Source organism: Odocoileus virginianus, chromosome 16, assembly GCF_023699985.2.
Source record: "Odocoileus virginianus isolate 20LAN1187 ecotype Illinois chromosome 16, Ovbor_1.2, whole genome shotgun sequence".
Lineage (NCBI taxonomy): Eukaryota > Metazoa > Chordata > Mammalia > Artiodactyla > Cervidae > Odocoileus > Odocoileus virginianus.
This window is the reverse complement of record NC_069689.1, coordinates 368,098-386,694: the sequence shown is the minus strand read 5'-3', so window position 1 is coordinate 386,694 and position 18,597 is coordinate 368,098. Positions and strand designations below refer to the sequence as shown.

The 18,597-nt window shown below is 48.9% G+C and overlaps 1 long non-coding RNA gene across 4 annotated transcripts in view; it reads left to right on the top strand.

Annotated features, from left to right (window-relative positions):
* Positions 1-18,597, top strand: part of LOC110139844 (uncharacterized) — a 54,271-nt gene that overhangs the window by 16,718 nt on the left and 18,956 nt on the right. The window contains exons 3-4 of one of the 4 annotated variants that reach the window (XR_011491658.1): positions 12,111-12,377; positions 15,541-16,137. The exons of 2 other annotated variants lie outside the window; for them this stretch is intronic. This is a non-coding gene — a long non-coding RNA (uncharacterized lncRNA). Of the gene's footprint in view, positions 1-12,110; positions 12,378-15,540; positions 16,138-18,597 lie in introns of those variants that run through there. One more of the 4 variants, XR_011491660.1, reaches the window with a different exon arrangement.

Below are 18,597 nucleotides of genomic sequence, written 5' to 3'. Positions count from 1 at the left end.
GCATCTGGTGCTGGGGCGACTTCTTTTTTCCTGGCTGGTTGGAGGAATCGCTGATGGAGCTGCTGGGGAACAGAAATCTGGTCAGTGGCAAGGGTTTTCCAGGCCCCAGTGAATGGAGCTGCTCTGTCTGGAGGCTGCCCGGGGCCCCTCATCTACTGCCTGGCTCAGCAGGAGGTGGGCTCAGGGTGTCTAGGGAGCGAGCAGGGAATGCTTACAAGTTGTTTGGAGTTTGAAGAGTTAGCATGTTTGGGATGGCTTTTAAAAAATGTTATTTATTTATTGGGCTGTGCTGGGTCTTAGTTGCAGCATGTGAGATCTAGTTCCCTGACCAGGGATTGAACCTAGTCCCCCTGTATTGGGAACTCAGAGCCTTAGCCACTGGACCAGCAGGGAAGTCCCCTGGGATGACTCTTAATATCTCATTCTTCACCCTCACTCAAAAGCCCACCTCTTCCAAAGAAGGCTCCATGGGCTGCTCAGAAGGGAAGTGAAAGCTTTCCTTAGCTCTGTTCAGGACTAACTCTGGGCCCAAGGTCACACCCACAAGGCCCTGACCCGGGTGAGTCCACTCAGGACTGGAACTTTGCACCCCTTGGACAGAATGGAACTTGAAAAGCCTGTGTCAAAATCAGATGTCTTGAATGAAGGGAGGAAGTATTGACCGCCCTGAAGGCAGATCCAAAGGCATACTAGGGTAAGGGCTGCCAGTAAGGGAAGAGGGTTGTGGGGTTGGGACAGGCAGGCCCAGGGCAGCAGGGAGCATCGGTGAAATCCTCCCGGAAGAGGGGGCACAGACCCTAGTCTCCTCCACTCCCTTCTCTGTTCCCAGGGTGATCCTTCCTCCAGAAAATGTTCAATTTCCTATTAGGCTGTAGAGGAAATCAGTGGCCGAATCGTTTCTGGGCTCTGGGGAGTGTGCTCAAGATCAGACACAGATTAACGACTCCTGGAATCAGGTGGTGCTGAGAGGCTCACGGTCTGGATACAGCAGCTGAGAGCCAAGGGACACAGTCAGTTGTGTGCTCACTGCTAGGTCACAGGGGCCCACTGCTGCCCCCCAGCCTCCGAGACTGCTGCTGGCCACTCTCTGACGGCACATCCAGGAGTCACACGCCTTGGGACAGGGCCACTGCTACCCAGAGGTGTTCTAGTGCAGTCAGGTATCATTCCACATTCCGGGGCTCCGTCCGCAGTGTACACACTGTGGTCTTTGCCCACTGCCGTGTTCCATGACTATGTCTTCTTCTGACGCCGGGCTGTGAGATATCACTGCAAGGCTTGGGTCTATTGCTATGCAACGACACTCCACAGCCCCCTGGCCGTGTCCTATAGCTTGTCATTGTGTCTCTCGGTCACATGAGCTCCCTGATTGCTATGTAATTTTGTTTGGTTGCTATGGAACAGCGACCCATTGCTACATGCTCCCTGTCACGGAGCTGCGCGCGGTTGCTACCCACCCACGGTCTGGGGCTTGTTCCTGGGCCCTACTGGCTCCACGAATGCTTGTCTGGCTCCTGCGCTGGTCCTTCGAGGCTCTGGCTAAAGGCTTGGAACTGGCTGGGGGCTGAGTCTCGGACTCAACCAAGGCATAGGTGGTAATAATCGGCATGTAAATCTGTGCTGATAAGAGACAGAGAGAAACAGAACAATGATGCAGTGGAGGACCGAGACTGGGCTGGAGGGTAAAGGGAATGGAGCCAAAAGTCAGCAGAGAATAGGCTGGAAGCTGGGCTCGGGACAGGATGAATGGGAAAGGGAGACGGGCAGGCCTGTGGCCGGAATACTCTGTGAGTGTGCCAGGGTGGCCACAGGGCCCAGGGCTGGGTGTGTTGGCCTTTGCAGCCATCTGGTGTTCACTCGGCTGTGTGCAAGACACCCTGGGGTAGTGGAGTCAGGAAGTCTCGGGCAAGGGCCATCCCACGGCTGGGCTTCCTCACTGACATCTTGCAAAACTAGGAGATTGTCCTGGATACTCTCTCTCAGGTTCTTTCTGATGCCCTTGTCCAGCTAGGAATTCTCTCACCCAGCCCCCAAAGTGTTTACCTACATCTGTGTAGGACCAGGCCTGCCCTGGGCCCTGGAGCTCAGAGATGAGGAAGCCAAAGGGCTCTTAGTTCATGTCCTGGAAGGTGCTGGCTTGAGGGTACCTAATGCAACAGGAAGCTGGGGAGAGCAGCCAGAGCTTGAGACCTTGCCAAGTACCCGGCAAGGAGGAGGGTCGAGGACTCAATCCATCAACGAGGGTGCCGTGGTGATACCCAGAGAGGGCACGCTTGAATTAGTTCTCCATATAGACCCAGCTCACAGCACCTCTGACAGGGTACAGGGCAGACCTGAGCCCCCTTGTTCATACTCAGAGCCTCCTCACATCCTGCCCTAGTGCCTCAGGCCACTTATTTCTCCTCCTACCCTCTGTCACTCATGATATTTATTCAACCCCTTGCTCAAAAACGGTTCCCCCTGGTGGCTAACTGTGACTTCTCAAGTGTAGTCTGGTCTCATCTCCACAGCCTAATCCTTTAGAGATCAAGACTAGCTGGCCCACTACACAAGTTATTATCCTTTAAGTATTAAAGGATATATATATATATCCTTTAATATATATATATATATATATCCTTTAATATATATATATATAATATATATATAAGTATATATATATCCTTCCATTATATATATATAATATTCAAATTTCTCACCTATTGGATCCATCTTACATGTAAAGGCCCTTTCCCCTCAGCTCTGATTTTTTTCTCTTTTTTACCCCTATCATCACCATTATCACCATTGCATTTTATATGCAGAATGAAAAGTCCAGCTCAGCCCATTCCAATCCTTTCTATTAATATGTCATACCCTCCCCTACCAAACACAAAGACCATACTAAGTCATCTCTATCTTTGTGCACATGCGCTAAGGTGTTTCAATCATCTCCGACTCTTTGCAAGCCTATGAACCGTAGACCACCAGGCTCCTCTGTCCATGGGATTTCCCAGGCAAGAATATGGGATTGGGTTGCCATTTCTTTCTCCAGGGGATTTTCCCCATCTGGGGATTGAATATGTCTCTTATGTCTCCTGCATCACTAGTTCTTTACCACTAGTGTCACCTGGGAAGCCCCCATCTCTATCTAATTTCTCAAATAATCCAGAGCCACTGACTTCAACTCAGACCTCAGGTCCTCTGCCAAGCAGAAATATTCACCAGACTCCAAACCAGAGAGGGCTGCCATGCACGGTACCTGGAGTGGGGCCCATACGGCTCCCTCCTTGGTCCCACTGGCCCAGCATCCAGTGGCTGAGATGAGAGGCTCGTTCTGCTTCCTGGGGATGTGTGAGGTCCACATCCAGCAGTAAGTGGGGCCTCACTGGGTGATGACCGAGGCTTGGCTGGCTCAGCATCCCAGGGGAGACCCCCAGAGCTGAAGAGGTGAGGGGAGGAGAGTGCCCTGGAGGGGTGAGGTCTCTGCAGGGTTGTGACCAAGGAGGGAACGCCTTTGCCTTTCTCCTTCCTCCCGATTTGCCTTTCCCCTCCCACGGCACCTTCCCTTTTCCTTTCTTCCCTGTTTGTTTCCCCTCCTCCTTTCTCCCCTGCACATCCTCTGCTCAGAGGTACAAGAGGGGTGTCACGAGGCCGGGCTGTGGGGGCAGCAGGCATTGGATTATTCACACTACCCAAAGTCTCCAAAGTCAGGCCTGAATCTTTAGTTTCAACCCAACTGATGGGTGGGCAGGCAGGTCAGGCCTGCGAGTAGCTTTCCCAAGGGGCAGAGGTGATAAGAGTGAATGTAGAAGATGACCTGAGTGCTCTGGGTCTTCAGGGAGGGCACTGTTTGGGGTGGGCAGGGGCACTCCACGTGGGGGCATCCTGGCACACCCAGTGGATGGCTCTCTTCCTATTGGTCTGGTGGGACGTGTTCCAGGAAGGTGCAGAAGTGCCAGGGGAAGATGAGGAGGCTGTTGGTGGAGAGGGATAAGTCCTGGGAAGAAGAGGCTCAGGGCTCCCCTAGGGGCCGCTGGCCTTGGCTTGGGGCTTTTCTCAGTGTCTTCCGGAGCAGTGTTCCCCTTGGGATCCGCTGGCAGAGAAGGGAAAAAGCCACGTATGAATTCACCCGTGGTGGCTGGGGCAGGACTTTAGTGGGGGCCCTGGACTGTGCTGTCTTTCCGGCGGCCAGTCTGGAGCTTTCTGCCTCAAGGGCCTGGGACTGGGCCTTGAGCCCTTATCCAAGGAAGGCATCATTTCTTTCAGTCACCTCCACCATCCCTCTCCCAGTGTCTGGTCAACAGGAAGCCAGACCAACTCCCGGGATTAAGGGCAGAGACTCTGTGACCCAAGACCAAGTCTCCTTTTCCCTGAGCCCCGATTTCCTTTTTCAAAAATTCAAACTGATCTCTTGGGGGCTTCCCATTACTCAGAGGGCGAGCTCCCAAGGAAATTCTGAGTTGATGGCAACTTGAGTCAGAGAAAGGAACCCGGTCTTACAAGTGTTGCAGGAGTTTGTTTGGAAAGAAATCCCTGGTGTGTGTGCTCAGTCGTGTCTGACTCTTTGCAACCCCATGGACTGTAGCCCGTCAGTCTCCTCTGTTCATGGAATTTTCCAGGCAAGGATACTGGAGTGGGTTGTCATTTCCTCCTCCAGGGAAATCTCCCTGACCCAGGGATCAAACCCAGGTCTCCTGCATTGTAGGCAGATTCTTTACCACTCTGCCTGGGAAGTGCAAATGGGAGCTCCATTCAGAAGGAAAAGAGACTAGGTAACATGAAGAATTTACCCATTTAGGGTGACTCACATACAGAAGGAGCTTAAAGGGAAGCTACTGGCCACCTGAGGAGTGAACAGCCCACAGGCGGCAGGCAAGCCCCTTCCCCAGGCCCTATCCCCACACTGGTCCTTCTAGCCCTGGTGGGATGGGGAGACATTCACCATTTCTCAGGACACCTTGGGCACCTGAGACTCAGCCTCTGTTTCCTGCCAAGTGAATATGATGGGCACAGTCCTGGAGCTCACCATGGCCTTGAACCAGAACCCTCGGATGGCACCCAGCTTCTCATCTGAGATCTTGGGGTCCAGGATGGGCAGGCCTTTGCTGTTGTTTGGTGTCAAGATGTTTTCTTGCCTATGTGGAGAGAAGGTGCAGAGACATGGCTCTGTGACTTTTCTACCATAAACATGCCATTCCACACCCCCAAGCCACTCCTTTTCATGGCTCAGGAGGCCTGCATGCCTGGCCCCTCTCTACCTCCTACCACCTGCCTCCTGCTCACTTCCCCCTAACCACACTGTCCTAGCCTTTCCTCCAACAAGTCAAGCTCTTTCCTGCTTCAGGCCCTTTGCATCTGCTGTTCTTTCTACCTGGAGAGTCCCTTAGGTCTTTACATGGCTATCCACTTCTCATCATTCAGGTCTCAGCCCAGACGGGATCTTCTCAGAGAGGCTCCTGCCTTGGAGATAGAGGCCCATCCCACCTAAAGTAACCCTTCCTCCAAAACATTCTATTCACACTATCCCATTTTACTGTCTTCACAGTATTTACCAGAAAATTCATTTTCAAAAAATGTGTTTACTTGTTGACTGTCTGCCTCCCTCCTCCACTCCCCACACTAGAACGCAAGTTACTAGTGAATAGGGACCCCATTTATCCCTAATGTCTGCCTCATTGTAGGTGATCAAGAAGTATTTGTGGTTTTTTAGTATTTATTTTATTTATTTGGTATGCTGGGTCTTAATTGTAGCACAGTTCACTTCAGTTCAGTTCAGTCGCTCAGTCGTGTCTGACTCTTTGAGACCCCATGAATCGCAGCATGCCAGGCCTCCCTGTCCATCACAAACTCCCAGAGTTTACTCAAACTCATGCCCATCGAGTCGGTGATGCCATCCAGTCATCTCATTCTCTGTTGTCCCCTTCTCCTCCTGCCCTCAATCCTTCCCAGCATCAGGGTCTTTTCCAACGAGTCAACTCTTTGCATGAGCTGGCCAAAGTATTGGAGTTTCAGCTTCAGCATCAGTCCTTCCAATGAACACCCAGAACTTATCTCCTTTAGGATGGGCTAATTGGATCTCCTTGCAGTCCATGGGACTCTCAAGAGTCTTCTCCAACACCATAGGTCAAAAGCATCAATTTTTCGGTGCTCAGCTTTCTTCACAGTCCAACTCTCACATCCATACATGACCACTGGAAAAACCATAGCCTTGACTAGATGGACCTTTGTTGGGAAAGTAATGTCTCTGCTTTTTAATATGCTATCTAGGTTGGTCATAACTTTCCTTCCAAGGAGTAAGCATCTTTTATTTTATTTTTTCTTTTTATTTTTTCTTTATTAGTTGGAGGCTAATTACTTTACAATATTGTAGTGGCTTTTGTAATACATTGAAATGAATCAGCCATGGATATACATGTATTCCCCATCCCGATCCCTCCTCCCACCTCCCTCTCCACCCGATCCCTCTGGGTCTTCCCAGTGCACCAGGTCCAAGCACTTGTCTCATGCATCCAACCTGGGCTCGTGATCTGTTTCACCCTAGATAATATACATGTTTCGATGCTGTTCTCTTGAAACATCCCACCCTCGCCTTCTCCCACAGAGTCCACAAGTCTGTTCTATACATCTGTGTCTCTTTTTCTGTTTTGCATATAGGGTTATCGTTACCATCTTTCTAAATTCCATATATATGTGTTAGCATACTGTAATGGTCTTTATCTTTCTGGCTTACTTCACTCTGTATAATGGGCTCCAGTTTCATCCATCTCATTAGAACTGATTCAAATGAATTCTTTTTAATGGCTGAGTAATATTCCATGGTGTATATGTACCACAGCTTCCTCATCCATTCATCTGCTGATGGGCATCTAGGTTGCTTCCATGTCCTGGCTATGATAAACAGTGCTGCGATGAACATTGGGGTGCATGTGTCTCTTTCAGATCTGGTTTCCTTGGTGTGTATGCCCAGAAGTGGGATTGCTGGGTCATATGGCAGTTCTATTTCCAGTTTTTTAAGAAATCTCCACACTGTTTTCCATAGCAGCTGTACTAGTTTGCATTCCCACCAACAGTGTAAGAGGGTTCTCTTTTCTCCACACCCTCTCCAGCATTTATTGCTTGTAGACTTTTGGATAGCAGCCATCCTGACTGGCGTGTAATGGTACCTCATTGTGGTTTTGATTTGCATTTCCCTGATAATAAGTGATATTGAGCATCTTTTCATGTGTTTTTTAGCCATCTGTATGTCTTCCTTGGAGAAATGTCTGTTGAGTTCTTTGGCCCATTTTTTGATTGGGTCATTTATTTTTCTGGAGTTGAGCTGGAGGAGTTGCTTGTGTATTTTTGAGATTAATCCTTTGTCTGTTGCTTTATTTGCTATTATTTTCTCCCAATCTGAGGGCTGTCTTTTCACCTTGCTTATAGTTTCCTTTGCTGTGCAAAAGCTTTTAAGTTTCATTAGGTCCCATTTGTTTATTTTTGCTTTTATTTCCAATATTCTGGGATGTGGGTCATAGAGGATCCTGCTGTGATTTATGTCAGAGAGTGTTTTGCCTATGTTCTCCTCTAGGAGTTTTATAGTTTCTGGTCTTACATTTAGATCTTTAATCCATTTTGAGTTTATTTTTGTGTATGGTGTTAGAAAGTGTTCTAGTTTCATTCTTTTACAAGTGGTTGACCAGTTTTCCCAGCACCACTTGTTAATGAGGTTGTCTTTTTTCCATTGTATATCCTTGCCTCCTTTGTCGAAGATAAGGTGACCATAGGTTCGTGGATTTATCTCTGGGCTTTCTATTCTGTTCCATTGATCTATATTTCTGTCTTTGTGCCAGTACCATACTGTCTTGATGACTGTGGCTTTGTAGTATAGTCTGAAGTCAGGCAGGTTGATTCCTGCAGTTCCATTCTTCTTTCTCAAGATTACTTTGGCTATTCGAGGTTTTTTGTATTTCCATACAAATTGTGAAATTATTTGTTCTAGTTCTGTGAAAAATATCTTTGGTAGCTTGATAGGGATTGCATTGAATCTATAGATTGCTTTGGGTAGTATAGCCATTTTGACAGTATTGATTCTTCCAATCCATGAACACGGTATATTTCTCCATCTGTTTGTGTCCTCTTTGACTTCTTTCATCAGCGATTTATAGTTTTCTATGTATAGGTCTTTTGTTTCTTTAGGTAGATATACTCCTAAGTATTTTATTCTTTTTGTTGCAATGGTGAATGGTATTGTTTCCTTAATTTCTCTTTCTGTTTTCTCATTGTTAGTGTATAGGAATGCAAGAGATTTCTGTGTGTTAATTTTATATCCTGCAACTTTACTATATTCGTTGATTAGCTCTAGTAATTTTCTGGTAGAGTCTTTAGGGTTTTCTATGTAGAGGATCATGTCATCTGCAAACAGCGAGAGTTTCACTTCTTCTTTTCCTATCTGGATTCCTTTTACTTCCTTTTCTGCCCTGACTGCTGTGGCCAACACTTCCAAAACTATGTTGAATAGGAGTGGTTAGAGTGGGCACCCTTGTCTTATTCCTGATTTTAGGGGAAATGCTTTCATTTTTTCCCCATTGAGGGTAATGCTTGCTGTGGGTTTGTCATATATAGCTTTTATCATGTTGAGGTATGTACCAAGAAGTAAGCATCTTTTAATTTCATGGCTGCAGTCACCATCTGCAGTGATTTTGGAGTCCAGAAAAGTAAACTCTAACACTGTTTCCACTGTCTCTCCATCTATTTCCCATGAGGTGATGGGATCAGATTCCATGATCTTAGTTTTCTGAATGTTAAGCTTTAAGCCAACTTTATCACTCTCCTCTTTCACTTTCATCAAGAGGCTTTTTAGTTCCTCTTCACTTTCTGCCGTAAAGGTGGTGTCATCTGCATATCTGAGGTTATTGATATTTCTCCTGGCAATCTTGATTCCAGCTTGTGCTTCTTCCAGCCCAATGTTTCTAATGATGTACTCTGCATATAAGTTAAATAAGCAGGGTGACAATATACAGCCTTGACGTACTCTTTTTCCTATTTGGAATCAGTCTGTTGTTCCATGTCCAGTTCTAACTGTTGCTTCCTGGCCTGCATACAGGTTTCTCAAGAGGCAGGTCAGGTGGTCTGGCATTCCCATCTCTTTAAGAATTTTCCACAGTTTATTGTAATCCACACAGTTGAAAGCTTTGGCATAGTCAATAAAGCAGAAATAGATGTTTTTCTGGAACTCTCTTGCTTTTTGATGATCCAGCGGATATTGGTAATTTGATCTCTGGTTCCTCTGCCTTTTCTAAAACCAGCTTGAGCATCTGGAAGTTCTCGGTTCATGTATTGCTGAAGCCTGGTTTGGAGAATTTTGAGCATTACCTTACTAGCGTGTGAGATGAGTGCAATTGTGTGGTAGTTTGAGCACAAGGGATCTTCAATCGTAGCACAAGGGATCTTCAATCTTTGCTGCAGAGTCTGGGATCTTTAGCTGTGGCATGTGGGATCTAGTTCTCTGACCAGGGATCACACCCAGCCCCCTGTATTGGGAGCACAGAATCTTAGCCACTGGACCACCAGGGAAGTCTAAGAAATATTTGTTGAAAGAATAAATAAATTGTGCCATCTATGGCTCCAACTCTTGGTGCAATAACAACAGATTTGAAAATCTCTCTGCTCCTTTGACACCCTTTGCTGTGTTGACTTGCTTTCCTTTCCATCTCCTCATCTCATCCTCTCATCTTCTCTACTCTGATGGGCCTCTTTCTCCATCCATGTTGTTTTTCCTGTTTCTCTTCTTCCTCCCTTGGCATGACTACTACTCCCATCTCTGCTTATCCAGAATTTAACCCCACTCAAATACCAACCCCTCCAGGAAGCCTTGAGAGTCCCTTGGACAGCAAGGAGATCAAAGTAGTCAATCCTAAAGGAAATCAAACCTGAATATTCATTGGAAGTGCTGAAACTGAAGCTCCAATACTTTGGCCACCTGAAGCAAAGAGCTGATTCATTGGAAAAGACCCTGATGCTAGGAAAGATTGAGGGCAGGAGGAGAAGGGAGTAACAGAGGATGAGATGGTTGGATGGAATGACTGACTCAATGGACATGAGTCTGGAGCAAACTCAGGGAGACAGTGAAGGACAGGGAAGCCTGGTGTGCTGCAGTCCATGAGGTTGATAAGAGTTGGACATGACTTAGCGACTGAACAACAGCAGCGACCAGCAACAACCCTTGATGGCCTCCACCCACACTTGCTTGAAGCTTTTCTGGATTCTCCCAGTCCAGCAGCTGGCTTTTTCTGCTCTCACAAGCATGTTAAGTTGCTTCAGTTGTGTCCAACTCTTTGCGATGCTATGGACTATAGCCCACCAAGCCCCTCAGTTCATGGGATTCTCTGGGTAAGAATACTGTAGTGGGTTGCCGTGCCCTCCTCAAGGGGATCTTCCCAACCCAGGGGTGGTGGAACCTGCATCTCTTACATCTCCTGCATTGGCAGGTGGGTTCTTTGCCACTGGCGCCACCTGGGAAGCTTTCTGCTCTCACACTTTCCTCCAATTCTAGGTTTATTTGCCACTTTTGTTTTTCTGGCAAAACTTTAAGTTGCTTGGGCTTAGGGGTATGTCTCATACTCTCTTTGGGGAGAGATTACTTGAAAGCTCTGTTGGAAATCCATGTTAGCCTTCAAAATGTGCCCACTGTTCAAAGAATCATGTAGTCAGTCTGAAGTTTGTAGGGACCTCAACAGTGACCCGCTTCCACCCTACTTCAGCTGTTGGAATCCTGTCTTGGCCACACAGTGGGCAAATTATTCCACTGTCTAGAGTGTTGTGCTAGAAGCAAATTGAGCAACGGGCACAGTGCCAACCAGGATAAATGTGCTCAGGGTTAGACATGCCCGAATGTCTGACCCTGAACAAAACAGAATGAATGCAGGTGGTCCTCTCTTTAAGTGGATGCTCTATATGAAAATCCACACATATTGACCAGATGAGTTAGGACAATGACCCTTCCCATTAATTGTGCACGCATACATGCATGCTCAGTCGCTAAGTTGGTTCTGACTCTGCGACCCCATGAACTATGTAGCCCGCCAGGCTCTTCTGTCCATGGGATTTTCCAGGAAAGAATACTGGAGTGTGTTGCCATGTCTTTCTCCAGGGGATCTTCTCAATCCAGGGATAGAACAGCATCTCCTGCACTGGCAGGCAGATTCTTTTACTACTGAGCGACCAGAGAAGCCCATTACCTTTAAAAATAAATTTGGTGGGGATTTCCCTGGTGGTCTAGTGGTGAAGGACCACCTTCCAATACAAGGGACAAGAGTTTGATCCCTGTTCTGGGAACTAAGATCCCACATACTGAGGGGTGACTAAGCCCAAGCATCACGACTACTGAGTCCCTACACTATGGAATCCATGAGTCACAACTAGAGAGAAGCCTGTGCACTACAATGAAGATCTGGTACCCCCAACTAAGACACGATGCAGCCAAATAAATACGCAAATAAATAAATATTAAAAAATAAATTTGGTGTGTATAGCTTCATTAACAAGAAGCATTTTCAGGCTTGCATCAGTAGATTAAGGGACATTCATACAAGTACAGAGGTATTCTGGTTCAGTCTGGGCCTCACCCCCGCTCCCTCCACCATCAAATGGGTACCAGGAAAAAGGTGCTGTATGAAGACTCTGGGGATGGGAAGAGTGAAGCACTGGGTGACCTCGGGGCTGACTTTGGCGCTGACTGCACTTCATAACCAAGATTTCTGGGGCTGTTTTGTCCCTGGATTTGAGGCCTGGCTGTCTCTCTCATGGGCTCCTCTCAGTAACTTTCACTCATTCAGAGACTCCCCACTGAACATGCCCTCTGTATAGCATCTGAGTCAGATGCTTTGGGATTTTCTGGTTGCCTGTGTGTTTTAGATAGGAGAAAGCACCATGTCTGTCTCCTGTTCAGAACAGCTGAACAGCAGACTGGCTGTAGCAGAAAAGCAGCAGAATGTATACTGGTTGGATGGATGGGTGGGTGGATGCAGGAGAGAGGGAAGGGAAGAATAGCTAGCCAGGGCAAAGAGCAACTCCCCATTGACTGAGTGGCCCCTGGGACTGGGGTGAGATGCTGATTCAGGATCTATAACGACATTTCTCCTCATTTCCAGGCAGAAAGCCAATCTGGATGCCCTGGATTTCATAGACTGCCATCTAATCCAGTTAGGGGAGGAAGTAGAAGTAATGAAATCAAGGGTGAGGTCTCCAGAGATGCCTCCGCCAGTTCTGAAAGCAGGGACACATTGCTGAGAGAGCCCCTTCCCCCACAGCCTGTCAGCCTGATATCCACCCTGTGTGGTCCCAGGACCAGGTGGGTCAATCTGGTGACCCAGAGCCAACACTTACTGTACCTCTGATCAAGGCTGGACACTCACCAGGTACTACTTTTATGTGGATTCTGAAATGTATTATGTATAATTCATTTAATTTCATCACAAAGATAAAATAAACATGCAACAGACCCTTCAGTCCAGACCACCCCATCAGTTGCTGGTGGGCAGAGGGGTTGTTCCAAGGAGGAGGAAAGGAAAGGCAGGGTATTTATGGACTTCAGCCTATCTTGCCCATCATAGCCCCTGTGGACTCCCAGCAGCTCCTTCTATAGCGTCTGCCAGACTTGGTTCCTGCTCTGTCCTCTCCGTGGCAGGCCCTGGCCTCTACCTGTTTCCACAGCTGCTTTATGCCAGTACCTCCTCAGCCCCCATTGCTGCAGGTCCACTGCCCACATTTCCAGTCCTTGCCCCCATCAGCTTTGCCAAGATTCCTCCCATCCTGGGGGTTGAGGCAAGGCGGGTGGGAGACTTTTCTAGAAAAATCTTTTTCACTTCCACATAACGCAGGCTCCAAAGGGAAGGTCAGAGGCAGTTGTTCTAGTCATGTTGATGTAAGGGGCCCCAGGACCACCACAGAACCTCCCATGGTGCTTAAATTCTCCCCAGTCATTCCCTGTCTTTAGGGCCAACACTACCTGCCCACATTTTGGGGAGGGGGTCATGCCCTCCTCTCCTTGCTCCTCATGGGATGGAACTTGTCTGAGACTACAGGGAGAAGCCAGGCTGCAGGTAGCAGTGAGTCAGGGTGGAGCAGTGCTAAAATGGGGATGGAAAGAGAGTGGGGCTTTGGGGACTAGCTCTTCCATATTCGGGTCCGGCCTTGCCTTGCTCTCCCCCCTTTTTCCAGGCGGGGGAGGAGGCTGCCGATTCACACCACAAGCCTGCTTATTTGCTTTTCTATTGGTGAGCTCGGCCCTGGTTGCAGAGGAAGCTTGGAGCTGACAAGTGGCCCCTCGCTCTGTGGCTCCATGGCTACCGCATGTCCTGCTTCATTAGGGCTGCAATTGGGAGACTTACTTTGAAAGCTCAAAGTGATGCACAGCCGTGCACTGGCTCAGACTCAGCGCCCAGCCCACTGCTCCTTGTCTTGCTGCAGCTGCCCCACACCACATGAGGCATGGTGGGGAGAACACACCCCTTCTTTATCCTTCTCAGCCCTCACTGTTGCCTGGAGAGGAGGGTCTGTTGAGACAGGCCAGGCCAATAGCATTAACAGGCTCAAGGCTTCTTGGGTCACTTCCCCCACCACTCCTCTACTCCTAGCATCTTTTGCCTCCCTCCTACTCAGTTCATCCCCTAGATCCCTGGTCATGCAAAATGCAACAGTTCCAACCTGCCCTGGCAATTACAGACTAGCCAGGTTGCAGCTGCTGTCCTCGGTTCTGAAAGTGCCCGGCTGGAGGCCTGCCTGCCTCTCGCCCCGCCCAGAACCTTCTTGCTGGAGCGCACAGGCTCTTAATTCAATTAGCTGGCCCTGAACCCTCCCCAGGGAGCCTGAAGCGGAAACTGACAAATTCTGTTTAACAAAGACATTTGTCCCCCGCCCTACTGGCTTTGGGCTCTGCCCGCCTGTATCCTGCTCATTAGGTATCTAACAAAGTGCGTCCCAAGAAATCTGCTTCCAATCGCTAGTAATTCAGGAGGCCTGATGCAATTTTCTCCCTGATAAGGGTGTCTCGCCCGCTGGCAAGCGCTGTAATGAGCCCTGTGCTGTGGATCCCCCATCAGTCGCTGCTTTGTCATTTCCTGTGGCTGCAGTTGTAGGTTCTTATCTCTTCAGCTGAAGGCGAGGCTCAGGCAATGGGTTGCTCCAAGAGGGCTTGCCACATCCCCTGAATATCGAAAGCCTCATTTACGACAGACCATGTGGTCTGGCAGCTGCAGTGGGGTTTGAAGTTCTGAGTCTGTCCACCAGCCAAGAAGGGCCCAAGTGTTAATCCTCATTGGGGCCATGATTCATTTTCCAGAAAATGGTATCAGAGGGTTAATCTAAAAGCAAGTTGTGGGGTCAGAGGAGGGGAGCCAGTGATAAAGGTTTAAAAAAAATTCTGGCAGGGATTTTAGTGTTAAATAGAGCCCTGCCTATGGTTCAGTGGATAAGCTGTGGGCTTTCTCTTGTTAGCCTGAAACCTTGTCTTTCTACACTGAATCTTTCCCCTTGGGTTCCCTCTATTCGTATCTAGATAGATCCTTCCAATGTATTAATGAAATCACATCTTACTGCTGATCAAACATCTTCCTCAGCTTCCCATTGTGTGTGTATGTGTGTTAGTCGCTCAGTCATGTCCGACTCTGTGGACTGTAGCCAGCCAAGCTCCTCTGTCCATGCAATTCTCCAGTCAAGAATATTGGAACGGGTTGTCATTCCTTTTTCCAGGGGATCTTCCTGAACCAGGTATCAAACCTGGGTCTCCGGCATTGCAGGCAGATACTCTCCTGTCTGTGCCACCGGGGAAGTCTGGCTTCCTACTACTCTATGACAAAGTCTAAACCTTATATCCTGGCATCCAGACACTCCGCAATCTAGGCCTCATCTAACTCTACAGTCTTGCTGCCCACAACAGTTTCCTCATGTCCCATGCACTCCAGACATGCTTCTGGGGCTTTGCACTTGTGGTTCCCCTCTTTGAGGCAGAGTGTAAACCATGCTTCTCTATGACTCTTCCCCTGTGCTCCATGCATCTACCTTAACTAGAACCCTTAGCAAGATGGATGCTGATGATCTTTTGGAGCACTTTACTGCTTGTTGCGGGTTAGGGATCTAATAAATGGTTGATGAATTCATGTTTGAATGACCTTGGCTGGACCCAGGGTGCACATGATTTGGCTGAAAGGAGGTCTAGGCTGTCGTAGTCCAACTTTGAGATAGGGAAAAACCCAAGAGCAGCCTCCACTTTCTAAGAAGTTTGGTCTGAAAGTTTCTGCCCAGTCTTACTTCCCCACCTCCCCTTCTTCAATCCATCAGCTATGCATTGGGCTCATGGGAAGAGCAGAGCAGGCCAGGGGAAGGCCCAAATGGCCAGTTCCCAAGTCTGTATCCTGACTCAATCCATTCCATCTGTGGCTGGGAGTTGTAGGCTCACACTCAAGGCAGCACAGAGTGATCAGGGAGGCATTCAGGATGAGCCTGCAGTGTGGCTGTGGGTTCAGCCCTGGCTTCCCTCACCTGGGAGCTCACGGGTCTTCATTCTCTCTATCTTCTCTCCAGCCCCCAGCTCAGGGCTCTGGCCTCCGGAGACGTGGTTGTCTGTCTGTTCTGCGTTTCTTCATTCCCTGAAAAATTGCTGTGAGACCAAATGTGGTGCTGGTGACGTTTATCTTCAGCACTCGACAAGGCCTCCTGATGTCCTTATGGATGGGAATCTGGTGGAGCAGCTGTCATGAGGGGCGGGCGCCGAGTGATGGATTAGCAGGGCTCTGTGGTTCCCTTCCCCCAGGAGCCCTGTCCTCATCTCTGATGAGTTCAGCGTGTTTGTCAGCGACTTGGGTGAACAATAGGAAGTACTCGCTTTACTGAGTGTCTGCAAGACCCTGTGCTGGGCACTTACACACGCTCCCTCATTCAATGCTCACTACATTCCTGGCCGGTAGGGATCGCAGCCCCTTTCTATAGATGAGAAAAGTAAAGCTCAAGGTGGCTAAGATTGAGTGGAAGGTTCAGAACTCAAACCCAGTTCTAAGGATGTACCTTTTGTTACTGCACATTGCAGCAAAGTGTCCTAACCATGTCGACGGATGACCCGGAGCTTGGGGTGGGGTGGAGGTGGGGCTGTGAATGTGTGACCCATGATGAAATCAGAGTCTAGGATGATCTCAAGTCCAGACAATATGTCGAGACAAAGAAGGTGAAATACCGCAGGGAAAAGAAGCCCTGCGTAAGTTTGAAATGGAGCAGCAGAGGGTCAAGGTGAAGATGTGCTGCCTGAAAATGGCTCACATACCAAACTGGACTTCTTGGCTCTAAATGGACCCCCATGGCCTTGGTTAGTAATCAAATAAAGCAAATGATAGGCTTTGGTTGCACCAAAGGTGAAAAAGTATTTGCAGAAAAAGGGTGCTGGTCTTATTCTACCCACCAATACGGATCCAATTCCACAGTTTGCAGGGGACACTTTAAGAGGAGTGTTGGCAAGATGAGGTGACCAGGAGGATGAGAAGCAAAACACTCTGTGACAATGGACAGTCAGAGGAAGGAGAGTTGGTCCGGCTGGAGATGACACAAGTTTGCAAACAACAACAGGGCTGACATGGGCATGGGAGCTGACTTCTCCGGAGCCAGTCTCAGAAGGGAAAAGGCAGGACTGGGAGAGGCAACTGGAGAGAGATAGGGAGAAAGAGGTCTATAAGGGAGCTGATGGAGACTGCAGAGGGCTTCCTGAGAGGCAATGAGCTCCCTGTCATGAGAAGTGAGCAAGTAGAGTCTGTCAAACCTTGTGTGTTGGAGGGAGTGTCAAACGTCCTCTCTGAGGCTGGGACCAGGGTGGGAAGGGTGCATCATAACCAAGATACTGTGAGGGAGCATGGAGCACTGCTGGGAGGGGTTCAGACATTGTGAAAAGCAAGCAGGAGCCTCTTGCGGTGGGATGGTGAGCCCTGCCCCAACGCTGAGCACCTGTGAGCCAAGGGCCAGGCGGGTCCTGGAAAAGCACAGGCTCTCCCCTCTCGTGTATCTGTCCCCAGCTCCGTTTGGTTGTATGGGAAGATCTCTGAATTGGGCCTCGAGTCTGAGCAAGTGGGAAAAGGGTACCTGGGAACAGGAGACAGATGGACGATTCCTCTGTCTCCTGCTATGTGGCCTGGGAGAATGGGAGGACAGGGAGGGAGGGGGCTCAGGGTGAGCTCGGGGCCAGGGAGAGGGCAGGGAAGACAGTTAGGGATGTTGTGAGGTTGGAAGAGGGGAAAGGGTATTTTTTTTCTCTGGGTTTGCCATTGTCCTTTCAGTAACATTTTCAGAGCTGAAGTCGTTGGGGTGGAACTGAAGCTCCCAGAGGATAGAAGCGGCTGAGGAGGCTGCTGTGCTACCCTGGACACTGGGTCTTCCGGGCCGCTGGGCTTGGTGAGGAAATGGAGATGAGCTTGTGTTGGGGCTTCTCTGAGAACCAGCCCCAGGGTTGTCATGTGTGGTTTCCAAAAATCCATAAAAATTCATCAGAAGTCCGCCTGTCGCCCGCCCTCTGCTCCACATTTGCAAAACAGCCACTTGTCCACGCTCTGGGCTGGTCTCCAGAGAGAGCTTTGTAAGTGGGTTGAATAAAAGTACCAGGGCAGCGTTTTGCATGGCATCAAAGCCCTGCCCCCCACCTTGAGGAGAACAAGGAGGGGGAAGGTCAGATCAGATGGGACTGTGGGAGCCACCCTCAGTGGGGAGAGCAGGGGCCAGCTCCTCCTCTCCTTCAATGCACCCCATCTGTGACAAACCCAAAGAAGCAGTGGGTTTTGAATCCTCCAGAGACTCTCAGGGCTGTGGGCTAATGAGGGGTGGCTACCCACCCAGAGTCCCTAACTTGCCTGGTAACCTGGCACCCTGTTTGGACAAGAGTCAAGGTCTCAAATCTCAGCCCCAAGAGAATACCCAGATGACAGCAAGGGCTTGTCCCACCTCGTGGGGAGACGTAGTTCCAGGCTAGGAGTCAGGAGCTAACACAGTGAGCACCTACTGTGTGCAGGCCAGGCTCCCATCCACATAGTTAGCCTAGGAAACCCAGTCAGTGATCTCACTTCAAAGAGGCTGTCTGCAAGCTGGAGGGCACCCAGGATGCTATGGGATCTAGAAACCAGTTCGTTAAAAGAGGCAGACTGCTTAACCCAGAGAAGCCCAGACTCCTGGGGGACCAGATCGCACTCTTCAAAGAGAAGAAGCCAAGATCAGAGAGGGAATGGAGGAGGCTATGGGTTTACTCATGTATGTATATGTGGAATGGCCATTGGTTCCTGGATTCTCAGAGTCGAATAGACCTCCAAGGTGAACTTCCACTGAATAGGCCATGAAAAGAAGTTTTCCATGTATATGCAGGCGTCCATGTTTTCCTAGTTTTTTGTATCTATGTGTAGTTATACATGTATGTACTCATACACACACACACACACACACACACACACACACACACACACACTCCAGCTTAAGGCAAATCACTCTAAGCATCAGATGTCCATTGAGAAGTTTCATCAGAGGGAAAAAGTTTAACTTGTCACCAGCAGAACCAGCTTCAAGCACAGTACCCCAGACCAGGAAACTGCTCCCTCTTGCCATTGACTGCGATGGCAG